This window comes from Rhinoraja longicauda, chromosome 31 (assembly GCF_053455715.1).
Source record: "Rhinoraja longicauda isolate Sanriku21f chromosome 31, sRhiLon1.1, whole genome shotgun sequence".
NCBI classification, from domain to species: Eukaryota; Metazoa; Chordata; class Chondrichthyes; order Rajiformes; family Arhynchobatidae; genus Rhinoraja; species Rhinoraja longicauda.
Window position 1 is genome coordinate 29513563 of NC_135983.1, and position 15843 is coordinate 29529405.

Below are 15843 nucleotides of genomic sequence, written 5' to 3' on the forward strand. Positions count from 1 at the left end.
CTCTCGGGGACTAGCAGTGATCTTGACAGAGTTATTGATTTATTATTGTCACGTGTATCAAGATACAGTGAAAAGCTTTGTTTTCTTGCGATCCAGTCATATCATACTATACGAGTACAATCAAGCGATATGCAAGTACCACAGATAGTGCAAAGAGAAAAATACCAGAGTATAATGTCACAGCATTATCGCGTTACAGTTACAGAGAAAATGTGAAAGGTCCGTGATAAGGTAGGTTGGAAGATTGGGTCCACGTCCTAGATTATGGGAGACTATTCAGTTGGCTGATTACAGCAGGAAAGGAGTGGTTCTAGAATCTGGTGGTATGTGTTTTCAAGCTTTTGCATTATCTGCCCAATGGGAGAGAGGAGAAAAGGGGAATGATTGTTGATTATGTTGGCTGCATTCCCGAGGCAGCATGGTGTAGATGGAGTCTATTGGACCACAGGGGTGGTGGTGGGGGTGAGGCTTGTTTGTGTGATGTCATTGGGCTACATCCACAACTCTCTGCAATTATCTCTCCTATTTCTTGAGGAGAGCTATTGCTAAACAAGCTGTGATACATCCCAATATGATGCTTTCCAGGTGCATCTGTTGAAGGCGGTAAGAGTTGTTGGAGACTTGCCAAACTTCCTTTAGTCTTCTGAGGAAGTAGAGGCATTAGTTCCTTTCTTTCCTCTGGCATTAGTGTAATTGGTCTAGAACATATTATTTGTGATACTTACACCCAGGAACCTGAAGCTCTCAGCCATCTCTACTTCAGCACTATTGATGTTAACATGGCGTGTACATCATCTTGCTTCCTGAAATCAATAACCAGCTCCTTCATCTAGCTGACATTGAGGGAGAGATTGTTGTCCTGACACCATGTCGTTAAGTTTTCTATCTCCTTCCTCATTGTTCGATATCTGGCCCACTACATCTGCCAACTTGTAAATGACATTAGAGCAAACTCAGCCATATAATAAGGGCTGAGAGTACATCTTTACGGGGCACAGTGTTGAGAATTATCGTGTTTTGTCACCTATTCACACTTTATTGTGGTCGATGAACAGGAAGTTGTGGATCCAGTTGCAGAGGAGGTGATGAGTCCTCAGTCCAGGAGTTTTGGAGATGAGTTTGATTGGGATTATGTTGTTAAATGCAGCATTATAATTATTAAATAAGAGTCTGACATAGCTGTCCTTATTTCAGCATTGGGCATTTCGGGTGTTTCAACATCAGACACCCTCGCCCGGGCGACCTAGCCGTGGTTGATCAGACCACGACTTGTGTTCAGGTGCATTTGCTCGTCCCCATGGACCTCGTCTCCTGATCCAGAGCCATCTCCAGACTTTCACCGCTGCCTCTGTGGTGTTCTTGATGGCTCTTCTCCTCTCCATTCCACTGATGCCCAGTGCACTCAAGGCTTTGTCCTGCAAAACCTCTACAGCCAATCTCGATGGTCATAAACCTTACCATCCAGCCCTGCTTACTAAGGCAGTCTATGACCAACTCTTCGTCCTTGGTCTTCTTCTTCTCGTGGGCCTCCTCCAGACAGACCTCCCAAGGCACTGTCAGTTCCAACAAGACAATGTTTTTGGTCGCCTCTGAGACCAGGAGGATGTTCGGTCTCAGGGTGGTCGTGGCGATGTGCCATGGGAACTTCAGCTGTTTCACCAGGTCTGCAGAAAGCTGCCAGCCCTGCGCAGTCACCAGGATTGCCGACGGATTCTTGGCTGCTGTGGTACTTGGCAACTGCACTCCAGCCTTCACAAAGGTGGTCATCTGGGTGATGGGGAATGCTTGTCTGCAGCTGTTGATTCCCATGCTGATGGCTTCTGCAATGGGTTTCAGAACCTGGTCCTGACGCTAGGTGTACCGGCCCTGCCCAAGAGCCTTTGGGCAGCAGCTCAGGATATGTTCCAACGTCCCCCTGCCTGAGCATTGCGGGCAATCTGGAGATTCCGCTTTGCCCCAGATGAAGAGGTTGGATGGGCTGGGCAGACATCGTACACTGCCTGGACTAGGAACTTGATATGCTGTGGTCCAGCCTGCCAGAGCTCAGACCATGTGACTTTCTGGTCCATGGCCTGCTCCCACCTAGTCCAGGCCCCTGCTGCCTCAAGCCAACCGTTCTGCCAGACCTCCCCTCCTCCCCTGCTACCCTCACTTCCTCCTGGACCAGCCTGGGCCTCTCCTTCCCCATGGCTTTGTCAAACTGAGGAGTTGGGAAGGTTCCCAGACCAGCTCTTCCCCAGGTCACTGCTTCCACCAGGACCCTGTGGCGTATTTGAGACTCCGCTTGCAGCACAGTTTCGCCGGCTCTCCACTTCCTCCCAGTTTTCACCTCCACCCCTGCCTGAGCCACCTTGTGGTCGCTAGAGTCCCTGTACAGCATCACCTCTCTGGCCCGAGTCATCTTAAACTCCTCCTCCATGGACCTCGGGGCAGCTGGAGCTCAGGGTTATTATTGTAAAGGGCGATGCTGCTCAGGCTCCTGGGCAGTCCCAGCCAGCTCCTGAGGAAGCTGCTAACTTTCCTCTCCAAGCTCTCTACGATGGAGATTGGGACTTCGTAGACAAGCAGTGGCCAGAGTATCCTTGGCAGGATACCACGCTGGTAGATCCACGTCTTGAACTTGCCGGGAAACCCTGACCGGTCCACTACTCTCAACAAGCTCTCCAGCTCCTGACGGGTTGCCTGGACTGATGCTGCATCCTTCAGGCTGATGTTAAACACCTTGCCAAGACTCTTCACTGACCTTTCTGAGATAGTTGGGATTGGTGTTCATGAACCTGTCCATGACTTTGGCCTTCATCAGCATCAGTGACCTTGATTTTCCTGGCTTAAACCTCACCCTTGCCCATCCAATCAGTTTTGCCAACCCTTGCAGGATCCACCTGGCACTGACTCAGTAGTGACAGTCAGGTCGTCCATGAAGGCCCTGATTGGTGGTTGGCGCATTTCTGGCTTGGTCTGAGGGCCTCGGCACTCTGGTTCAGCAGACTTGATGATCATGTTCATCGCCAAGGCAAAAAGGATCACGGAGATGGTACAGCCTGTGATGATCCCAACCTCCAGCCTGTGCCACTCTGATGTTACTGCCCCTGCTGTGACTCCATGCTGAACTGGTTGTAATAGTCCTGGATGAGATCTGCCACTTGACCTGGCACATGATGCTTGGCCATGGCTGTCTGGATTGGCTTGTGCGGGATGGAGCCGTAGGCGTTGGCCAGGCCAAGCTAGAGCAATGTCAGGTCTCCCTTGTTCTCCTTGGCTTCTCTGATGAGCTGGCTCACCACTCCCGTGTGCTCTAGACACCCCGGCACTCCAGATACGCCTCCCTTTTGCACTGAGGTGTCGATGTAGCCATTGTTGGAGAGGAGGTTGGTCAGCCGCCTCGCTACTATGCTGAAGAAAATCTTGCCTTCAACGCTTAGCAAGGAGATGATCCTGAACTGGTCGATCCTCTTGGAATCTTGGAATCTTCTTTGAGATCCAGACTCGTTCAGCAAATCACCGCTGCCGTGCCACCTTCCCTCTTCTCCAGATGACTTTCAGGATCTCCCACAGCTGTTTCAGTAACAAGGGGCAGTTCTTGCAGACATTGTAGGGGACTTCGCTCGGGCCAGGGGCTGAGCTAGAACTTGCTCTCTTCACAACGTCCTGGACCTCTTTCAGGAGTGGCTCTCTACTGTCAAACTCCTTGATGGGTGGAGGTTGTTTTATCAGGATGTTGCACTGGCCCAGCTCCTGCTGCCTGACGGGGTCGCTGTAGGTGGTCTGGATATGCCGTCGATCTCCTCCTTAGAGCAAGTCAAACTCCCACTGTGCTTCTGCTCTAACAGTTGGACCTATGGCGACAAAAAACAACTGCAGTGGATCAAAGTGTCAGGGAGGTTGGAGTCAATGTGCACCTCTTGAAGCACTTCATGGTGGATGGTAGAGCCACTGGACGGTAGTTATTAAGACACACTTCTTTGCTTTTCTTTGGCCCCAGAATGATAATGGTCTTCTTAAACCAGCTGGAATCCTCTGAATGGAGCAAGGAGAGGTTAAAGATGTCTGTGAATACTCCTGCTAGCTGGACCGCAGAGTTCCTGAGTACATGATTGGTTAGTGTGGCAGATGGATGCTTTCTTCAGAACCTAGCATGTGGTAAAGGAAAAATGAAGCTATTATTTCATATAATTTCTGAAAATTTATATCACACTGAAACTCTGTTTTTAAGACCAAAATTCATGAAAATATTACACTCCAATACACCTTTGCGAGACACCTTTAGTATGGCACCTTGTCGAAAGCCTTTTGAAAATCCTACTGTTTCCCACTGTCCACCCTATAATTACATATTCAAAAAATCTACTGAATCTAACAAACTCTGTTCCCTTTCTTTCCATCTATCTCAGCTGACTGATATTACAAATTATTAGATATCTTATTACTATTTGTTCATGAACAATTCCAGCAGTTTTCCTGAAATAGATAATTAGCTGGCCTGTAGTTCCCTGCTTGCTCTCCATCCTTTCTCGAGTTGTGATTTTACATTTGTGATTTTCCAATCATCTGGGGTTGTGACAAAATTTAGGACATTTTGAATGAGCACAAACTATTTATTCATTGTTTCTGATTATACATCCTGTAGAACTGTAAGATTCTATAAATGTCACGCTATCTAGCCCAGATTCAATTACTTTAAGATCCTAAATCAATGAGCTTCCTCATATAAGTATGTAAGAATTGGTGATCAATGCATATGATTGATTAGTATTAAGTTACATTTGTAACTCTTCAATTAGATTGTAACTCTTCAATCTCTGACAAATAAAGATATCCTGAATCCTGAATTAGTGGGTAATACATGCCTGCCTGTAGCAGGACCCTGATATTTTGTCTTGGCCCATTGTTGCACGTCATCTTCCGCAAGCTTCCCATTAGAATGGAATTAATTTACTGTTCAACCTAGGTCACATTCACTCCAGAATCATGTCATCCCACCCGCCAAGTCAGTAAGCTGCAGTATGAAGACATTGTTTGCCCATGCACACAACATTCATTCATTCACTGAAATACATGGAAGAGTCTTACACTTGACATCTGCAAATCAAATACTCTGTGTACACCACTGCACCCCTGCTGACAAGATATGTCCATGATATCTCTCTTTAAAATTTAGATTGCTTAATTTCAAGGGAGATCCTCTTGATGATAGTAGTTATCACCATTTTCTGTACACTAACACAGCCCCTGTAACAAAGCTTTGCACATCGCCTTTAAACTTTGATATTTCCACTCTGGGATAAAGACTCATACTATCTACTCCATGTCTCTCCTAATTTTAGACTTCTATCACGTCTCCCCTCAACCTCTAACATCCCAGAGAAAACAAACCAAGTTTGCCCAACCTCTCCTTATTGCTAAAACCCTCTAATCCAGGCAGCAGTCAACACTCTTTCTGCACTCTTTTCAAAGTCTTCACATCTCTCCTAGAATAGGGTGACCAGAACTGCACATAAGACTGCAAACAGATCAGATCTATCAAGATTTTGAAGTTCATAGAACTTACTATTCTGAATCCTAGTGTATATATAAGAATGTCATGGTGCACAGCTAATCAAACTGCTGTTTAACAGCGTAGGACGGAACTGCAGATGCTGGTTTAAACCGAAGATAGACACAAAAAGTTGGAGTAACTCAGCGGGACAGGCAGCATCTCTGGAGAGAAGGAATGTGTGACTTTTTGGGTCCAGACCCGAAACGTCACCCATTCCTTCTCTCCAGAGATGCTGCCTGTCCCGCTGAGTTACTCCAGCTTTTTGTGTCTATCTACTGTTTAACAGTGCCAGAGGGCAGGTTTAAGGAAGGTAAATGGCGTACAGTGCTCCTAATTTATATGTTTGTATGTACATTCCTGCATCTATTGTATCAGGTGACTAATTAACAAGGAGTAATCCTAATTTCTTCACCATTATTTGGTTCTCTGAATTGTTTGAGAGGCAGGATGTTAAGGAGGCATCCCTGATGTGAAGAACTCACCTTTAATGAGGAGGAGACCATGGAGCTCTTATTGACATACTCTGCTTTAGCTGCTGAAGATTTGTAATACAAGCATTAATTTATGGTCGTGGACTTTCATATTTATAGTGGCATTTCTATAAAACAGGAAAATGACATAATCTTATAATAACCTTGAATATCAAGGGGCGTGCATCACCCATGTTCAGTCTTTATCATTCTTTGCTACATTTCTATCATAGCATTGGGAGTCAAAGAAGATCAGATCACGTTTATCAATCACTTGAGGATGACTGATAAAGATAATCTTGAGGAAGAAGTTGTTGAAAACAAAACTAAACAATAAAATCATACCCCTTATAACCTTCTCAAAATGATTGATGAGAATTGGAATCTGGAAGGAAATGGATGAATGGTTTTAGATATTAAAACCATTTTATGGATAAAGTGAACTTTGTGAGGGAATGAAGGAAGTAGCACTAAGGGAGGTTGTAGCTAAACATTAGGGCAAACAAAACATTCAATTGATAGTCAAAAGAAAGAAAGACACAAACAGAAAACTACCATCCATGATGGTTCTCTTCTAGTACAAATGTTAAGTTATGGTTGCAGATTTTCATGATATGTAACAAAACAATGATATTCTGTTCCTCATCCCGTTACCCGAATGCCGTGACCCACAAGAGCTTCATCTCAACTCACAAAAGGTCATAGTTGTACATATGCAACTAAACTGCACTGAACTGATATGTGTACCTGCGCGATGACTGGCATTTCTATGCTGTTTTTGTCTTGGGAGCCTGAGGGGCATGTTCCTGTAATTTGAATTATTCAGTAGTAATTTGGTTTGCTGGCAAAGATGAGCTAGGGAAGCAAATGTGCTGATGTTCTAAGTAAAGGAAGCATATATAACTCCCTCTGCATCATTACCATCCTTATTGAGTTAGACATAATAATCACAATAATTTTTTGAAGTCATGCTGCCAAAAAAGTAAATGGTCTCTTCCTGTTTCCATCAACTTGCTAACTGAAGTAATCATTTTCTATCCAAATTTTCCAGGGTATTGTCATCTTTATGGGGAGCAGACCATACAGTTATTAGAAGCCTGATCAACATATCTATGTATCTGATCTAGGTATAACCAATAACAAGATTATGAACCATATTAGTGAATACACACCTTTAATGTTAAATCTTTGAGCTTTGAGAACTAGCATAAAGCCTTTTATCTCTGTCTTCTTTAGCTGGAATGATGAGATAGCAATTTTCTGCTTGCACTGTTGCAGTTTTTTTTCTGGTGGATCCCTCACAGAAATTATGGGGACTAGAAAAAGGACAAATGGGTGAAGATAAATGATCATCATCCACTATGATGTAAGCAGTGACATGACGAATGATGATATTGAGGATGAGTGTAATGAAGCAAAATTTGGCTTGAGCTTCTGCCATATCTGCCTCTGTCTTAACTCCTTACACAGCAGATTGGTGGTTGCTTGCATTCTCAGATCCTTAGATTAACTTAGATAATTTTATCTGAGGGGAATTAGTGTCAGTGAGAACGTATGGGGGAAGCAATAACTTATTTTTAAAAACTTATCAAGATGAGACCAAAATAACAATGGGTCAACTTCCCAATGGAAATTGAAGTAAAGCTACTCAAAACTTTAGAATTCCAGGAATCAAAGTGTGTGAACTCTTACATGGATGTACAATGTCCATGTAATTTTCTTGACAGTAAGATATTGCATCACATCCATGGAAGGGTTCCCACATCTCTGTAAAAATATGTTACAAAAACAGCTGTGACCACATTGTTCAGTTCTCATTTGCTGGAATGTTAGAAGCCCTTTCTACCTTCTAGGCAATGGTGAAGAGAAAATATTATTTTTGAATTATGCTTATATGGTTATTATAGAATCAGCCCAGCACCAATTAATGGACCTTCCTTTGTGAAAGCTTATACACTAGCATTTGTGCCAAGTAGTAACTTTTCATTGGCATTCTGGGAAACTAAGATGCAGAGCTTTAACTCGAGATTTCCCACAATCTGATTACGGCTATTACATTATCCAACTCAGTGACCAACGGAGTCTTAGACTCTAGTGGAATGTAATCCATTCTGCATAATCCAAGCTGCATAAGGGTATTATCTCTCAGGATATATTTGTTTTTTTTTTGCTTAGCGTATCACATAAATCACCCAGGAAGCAATGCAGACAATGCTTACATGTTAAGGCTTTATTATTAATGTATATATTTTTTCATTGTCTTATCAAATACCTTGAGAAATTAAATGCACAATACTACTATATTTACCATGTTTGAGTTCTCCTTGTAAGATTTGCAGAACACTTTTCCTTTAAAAGATCTTGTAGGTTGATGAAGCAAGGCGTTTCTTGTATAAAGGAATACATATCATTTACTCCATTCAACGTTTGATAGATTTTTGGGATATTTCTGATATTTTTTTCTTATGTTACAAGCAACATTTTATAAGAATGTTGTAATGATTAAAAAAATATTATTTTACAGGAAAAGAACTTCACAGATGAGCTTTATAAAACTTGCTCTCATTTTCATTTTATCTGTTGAATATGAATAGAGGAACTTGATGTGAAAAAAGCAGTCCTATTTTCTCTGATAAATGGAAAGAGAATAACATGGTTTATAGAAATTTCTCTTGTATCTGCATGAGCTTAGCTAAGACTGACCGATGTGGTTCATATAAACTCTCACTCAATCCTAAATAAGATGAAAGTCCATGTTTGTACAGGGAAAATACTAGTGTGGATAGATTGGCTGAGTGGCAGAAGGCAAAGAGTGGGAATAAAGGGGGCTTTTCCTGACTGGCTGCCAGTGACCAATGGTGTTCCATCAGTGTCTGTGTTGGGTCGGCTGCTTTTCACATTGTATATTAATGATTTGAATGATGGAATTGATGTTTTTGTGGCTAAGTTTGCAGATGATATGAGGACAGGTGGACGGGCAGGTAGTGTAGAGGGAAGCAGGCAGAATGACTGGACAGGTTAGGAGTGTGGGCAAAGAAGTGGCAGGTGGAATACAGCATAGCAAAGTGTGTGGTCATACACTTAGGTAGTAGGAATAAAGGCATAGACTATTTTCTAAATGGGGACAGGATTCAGAAATTGGAGGTGCAAAGGGACTTGGGAGTGCTGGTTGGGGATTTTCAAAAGGTTAATTTGGTGTGGCTGTGGAGGCGAAGTGCTTGGGTATTTTTAAAGCATAGATTGACAGGTTCTTGATTAGTAATGGTGTCAAGGGTTACGGCAACAAGGCAGGAGAATGGGGTTGAGAGGGAAAGATAGATCTGTCACGATTGATTGGTGGAGTAGACTCGATGGGCCGAATGGCCTAATTCAGCTTCAATGACTTTTGAATTTATGTATCATTTCAGTGTGTGTGTAAAATCATTTTGAATGAACTATTTAGCTTTTGATAATCCATAAAATACATTTTTCATTATTTTTGACGTGTTCTGTTTGCTATTTAGATTTTGCAGTTGTGTGCCTAATGATGAAAGAATATATCCAGACACTGATGGAGCAATTGACTACCATCAAGTTTACAGGTTAGTGCTAGTGGAAAGAAGTGAGAGGTGAAGTTATTTTGCAATGTGAAATATCAGTGATGAAAAATTTAGAAATATTAAAATGTTTTGAATATTATTACCTATGATATAAATTTGGTCATATGAGAATGTGGTGGAAATCTGAAAAATCCAGAAAAAATTGTGCAGATTATGTCACTACCACACAGCTGAAAACAAGCAAGGTTTAATTTTGGAAGGTTTTTTTGAATGTTAGAATCAAAATTATATTGAACTTTATTTTCTCCATGGTAATAACTCAGATATCACCACCACCTTTTCAAGAGCAATTGGGGATGGGCAAGAAAGGTTGACAGCACCCAGATCATAAAAAATAATTTAAAATATGGAGGTAGAATTAAAAAGCAAAATCACATTCCAACACAATGAGTTGTATGTGTCAAAGCTGCCAATGGCTTTGAAAAACATGGAGAGACGTTGTCTAGCCAACAATTAAATAAATGATTCATTATCGCAAGAACATGATATAATAGTGGCATTTAAGAGACTATCAGATAGGCACATGGATCTGCAAGGAATGAAGGAATATCAATCAGATACGGGTACAGGAGATTAGTTTATCTTGACATTATGTTTGGCATAGACACTGAGCAAAAGGGACTATTCCTGTGTTTCCCTATTTTCTTTTTATATACCACTCCACAAACTTCGCCAACTGCCCCTTTAAGACAAAATATAAATCTAGTGTCATAGAGTGATACCGTGTAGAAACAGGCCCTTCGGCCCAGTTTGCCCACACCGGCCAACAATGCCCCAGATACACTAGTCCCCCTTGCCTGTGCTTGATCCATATCCCTCCAAACTTGTCCTATCCATGGACCTGTCTAACTGTTTCTTAAATGATGGGATAGTCCCAGCGTCAGCTACCTCCTCTGACAGCTTGTTCCATACACCCACTACCCTTTGTGTGACAAAGTTAATAGGAATCCGAGGGGTAACTTTCAAGCTCTATTTCCCCCTCTTAATTAACCCCTTTGTCCTCCTCTATTGAATTCTAAATTTTGCCCAGTCCTCCGGTTTGTTGCTTCCTCTAACCAATTTATATGCCTCTTCCTTGGATTTAACACTATCCCTAATTTCCCTTGTTAGCCACGGTTGAGCCGCCTTCCCCATTTTATTTTTACGCTAGACAGGGATGAACAATTGTTGTAGTTCATCCACGCGATCGTTAAGTCTTTGCCACTGCAACTCCACTGTCAACTCTTTAAGTATCATTTGCCAGTCTATCCTAGCCAATTCCCATCTCATACCATTGAAAGGAATTAGAAAGAATTGTGTATTCCTTCTCAGACCAGCTGTACATGCCATATTGATTTTGTGCACATAATACATAATACATAATGTTTTCCCTTTTCATCTTTTTGATCATTCAGTTCTGGCCCTCCTGACGAATATATGCTTGAAGAAAAAGATAATGGAGACTCCAACTTGACAATGCATAGGTCAGTGTAACTGGGTTTGTACCTTACGGATTGTCAGGGTGTCTAATTGCGCCCTACAATGAATTTATTAGTTTCTAAGTGTTCAAAAATGGGTAGTGTTCTTCTGAATTTCAACTTAAAATTACAATTAAAACATAAAATATGTGCTATAACTCCTGGATAAGCGCTCAACTAAGAAAACCAAGCCCAAAACCAAAGTATTATCTAACTAAATCCACCAACTTACAATAAATGATTCCATATCCCCTCCTCCCTCCTCCCTTCTCCCCTCTCCTCCCTCCTTCCTCCTCCTTCCACTAATCCTACCCCATCATTAAGCTTGTAACATCACAAATATCTCCCTTGCTTAAGACCGGGATACACTTGCACAGACTACAATTACAAAGAAATACACATACTGCATGCCATAAGTTTCCTTTCTGTTCCCAACTGACACTATTTCTTCCCCACTGAATCCACCTACTACCTTGTTCTGCTGCCTCTGACATTTGCTTTACTGCCTGATGCAAACTCTGTTCGCGAATTCCTAGCTCTCCAAATAGCGACATGGCCGATCTTGCTATGAAACCTCTACAACCCACCTCTACAGGACGTACTCTTGCTCTCCATCCTCACTGCTCAACTTCTGCTGCCAACTCTACAACCTCTGCCAACCGTTTCCTTTCATTAGCCTCATCCACTAAGTTCTCCCATGGCACGGTCAGTTGTATAAAATACACTATCCACTGACTAACTGACCATAACATTACCTCACACCTCAAACTAGTAGTCATTATTTCCTGTGGAACAACAAGCTTTCCTCCTAAATCTACCCGCATCTCCCTGTCATTGGCTCCCCGTAACTGGCCTGACTCATACCGAGCTTATACTTAGCTGCAAACTTCCCTCTTCCACCTTTTTCTCCCTCACGGACAAAATGAATCTCTGCACTCCCAGTCCTGATGCCTACTGAATTCACCTGTATTCTCCCCCTCTCAATTGCTGCAGCAATTCACTTCAATACCTGGTTATGCCGCCAAGTATATCGACCCTGAGAAAGAGTAGGCTACATCCTGATAAAATATGCCTCAACGTTGCCACCTCTGAACACAAGGGACAGACTGGGTCCCCACCTACCCATTGTTTGAGGTTCTGCAGTGATGGCAGCACATCATAAATAGCCCTAATAAGGAAACTTACATGACCCGCCTCCATGCACCACAGGTCCCTCCAGCTAAACCTCCTCTTTTCTACACTTTCCCAGTTCATCCACTAACCCTGCTAAACCTGAGCTACTGCCCTTATACTTCTCACTGCTTCCTCTTGATGATGGACCTGCTCCACAACCAATTTCCTCCTCTTACCATCAGGGTAAGGGTTGAGGGTCTTAACCCTCACCCTGAAATTATGCCTCTGGTATAAAATGGTCTCATTAGAGGAAATAGTCTTTCATCACCCACCTGTTAATCCAGAGTATTGTAAATGTTTCCTTTAAACTTCAGTGAGTTCTACTTGCTTAGCCTCTTTCATATATCAACACACATCCCAAGAATCAATCCAGTGAACCTTCACTGCTTTTTCACCAATACAACTAAATCCTTCCTTAAAAATGAGGACCAAAACTGCACTCAGCTCTTGAGGTGCATCAATACCCCCTTAAGTTATATCATGTTACTTTGATACTTCAAACCACTTGAAATAAAAGCCAGCATTTCATTTGTCTTCCCAATGACCTGCTGCACCACTTTAAGTTTTTCTTTCTGCAAACCCTTTGTATGTCACTTTGCACTAAAGCTCCAAAGTAGACGCGTTACAATTCACAGGGCATATGGCAAGGAAATGTGGCAAAGTAAGAGTTTCCTGCATTCCCAAGAAAAACAGCTAGAAATGTTTTCACAAAAAAATAATCGAAATGTGAAATTTCCTTGTGGAAAAGTTGGCTGGGGAGAGAAAAAAATAATAATTCGAGAAGCAGTTGGATGCTATTTTCATTATTTTGTGCTAGGATATGAAAAATCTGTAAGAGCGTGCTTATGCGCTTTTTAAAAAACTAGGTATGTTCAGGTCCCATTTTCGTAAATACTATGGTCTGACATATCTCAATCATTGTCTCAGATATGTTCCAACTGAGATTGTACTGTAGAAAATCATAATTTTCAGCTGAAACATATTTTCTATCATTTTGTATTTCAAAACACTTGAGATAAAGATTTCCATCCTATAAATCTTTCAGGAACATGGAAAGAAAGTTTGTCTGCCATTGAAATGGATTGTGGTTGATCAGCAGCTCACTTAATATGGTTCTGTATCAAATTTAGTCTTGCCCCAAAAAAATGTTTGATTTTTTTGATGTTTGATGTTTTTCTTCAAATGGCTTTGTAGTTACTAAGACAGATTTTCTATTTAAATCATTGCCATCGCAACAGACGACATGCTTGCACGATGGTCATCTTTTTCTAAAACTGCTCCAGTGACACCATCTAACCAGCCTGCATGATTTGTATTTTCCATCTACTCGTGGTTAAAGATTCACTTCTGCTTGATTAATTAACCAATCCAAAAATACAGGACTTTAATTGGCCTTCAGGAGAAATTGTGAATCAGTCATCTCCAGTTTTACTCCATACCAAAACACCTCTATCACTGAATCAAATAATCTGCCAATTCACCATTTTCTGCTACAGAAATGGAAGAATTTCAGTCCAATGTAATTAAAAAATATAAGGGTAAATATTCCAATGAGATATTCCCAGATATGCAACAAATATCCCCATAATTAAGTTATTCCCAATTATATATTAAAATAAAGGGTTCAACTCTGCTGCCAACAGCTTCTCGGGAGTCACATGGGGCAATCCCAATATGCACAGATTTTCCAAATCTCTGACCTGGGCCTTCACATGGTTACAATCTGCAGTAATTACAGCAGCTACTTGATGATGAATGGACAAATTAACTGCACGGAGAAAAGCATTTTATCTGAGTTAATTGTAGTTTAAAAGTTTCAAGTATGGCTCAGGATCAGCTCACAACTGTTTCAAGGCAGTGCCAGACCTGTTGCAGTGATGGTAATAGTAAACAAAGCCAGGCTGGAGTAATTGTCCCATTGGACAGGCCGCCCACAGCTCCTGACCGTGCACTCACTGGGTTTGAATATGAATAGCTAAACAAGTTCATTCCTTTCAAACAGCAAAGCACAGCAAAAGGTTGTAACTCAGCCACAAGTGGCATGTCCCCAAGTACTCCCAAACTGTCCTTGATAGGAGGAGACAGATGAAGGGTCTCAGGAGATAGATGAAGGGTCAGAGCCTCACCTTCTTTCAAAGGTTTGTCAAGGCTTTGTCACTTCATGTGAAAAAACTATAATTTTTTTTCAATAAGTGAAGAGTTAATGTTACCAAAACAAATCTTTCTAAACACTGATTAAAGCTCATTTAAATAGTAGGGAATAATTAAAACATAAAAGTGAAATAAGTAAAATCTTATAACAACTTACCCCATGTTGAGAATCTCTATTCAAATGAATGGGGACTCGGATCCAGTTAGTGTTGAATCCAAGAAACTCTGACTTGATCATTGGACTGTTTGTGTGCTGGCATCTGTCATTGTGCTTGCCAGGGACAACGTGGGTTTGCATAAGTTAAAGACGTACTTACCTGGGCATAACTAAACTTGCAATTGCTTGTCATAGCTGGTACGATCCATTGAACTTACATTTCTCTGCTTCTTTTACCATTTTTTGTATTGATGTTTCCAATTAATTTCTTGGTCAGATAAATACAAAGTATATTTTTTGAATAAATGAATTAGTGTGTTCAACATTTACAAGTCTGTTATTTTTTTCCTACTTAGCATATTCCATTCATTGAAGGCACTTGAAATAAACCATAACATAGGAATTTACAAATTAATGGTCTCATCATGAAGCTGCCCATTGGAAGGTCACATCCTATAAATGTGGGCATGATGGTTAGCAATTCCCATTAAAATTGTTGTTCATACATACAGTGCATTCAGAAAGTATTCAGACCCCTTCACTTTTTCCACATGTTGCTACATTACAGCCTTATTTTAAAATGGATTAAAAAAAGTTTTTTATCATCAATCTCCACACAATACCCCATAATAAAAAAGTGAAAACAGGTGTTCAGAAATGTTTGTAAAGTAATTAAAAAGAAATAACTGAAATATCACATTTGCATAAGTATTCAGATCCTTTACTCAGTACTTTGTTGAGGCACCTTTGGCAGCGATTACAGCCTCAAGTCTTCTTGGGTATGACGCTACAAGCTTGGCGCACCTGTATTTGGGTAATTTCTCCCATTCTTCTCTGCAGATCCTCTCAAGCTCTGTCAGGTTGGATGGGGAGCGTGGATGCACAGCTGTTTTCAGGTCCCTCCAGAGATGTTCGATCGGGTTCAAGTCCGGGCTCTGGCTGGGCCACTCAAGGACATTCACAGACTTGTCACGAAGCCACTCCTGCGTTGTCTTGGCTGTGTGCTTAGGGCGTTATCCTGTTGGAAGGTGAACTTCCGCCCCAGTCTGAGGTCCAGAATGCTCTGGAGCAGGTTTTCATCAAGGATCTCTCTGTACTTTGCTCCGTTCATCTTTCCCTCGATCCTGACTAGTCTTCCAGTTCCCGCCGCTGAAAAGCATCCCCACAGCATGATGCTGCCACCACCATGCTTCACCGTAGGTATGGTATTGGCCAGGTGATGAGTGGTGCCGTTTGGCATTCAGGACAAAGAGTTCAATCTTGGTTTCATCAGACCAGAGAATCTTGTTTCTCATGGTCT

At 41.7% G+C, this 15843-nt stretch overlaps 1 pseudogene; it reads right to left on the bottom strand.

The window, feature by feature from the left end:
* Window positions 1-1220: 1220 nt before the first annotated feature.
* Window positions 1221-10841, bottom strand: LOC144608450 (uncharacterized; annotated as a pseudogene).
* Window positions 10842-15843: the final 5002 nt, after the last annotated feature.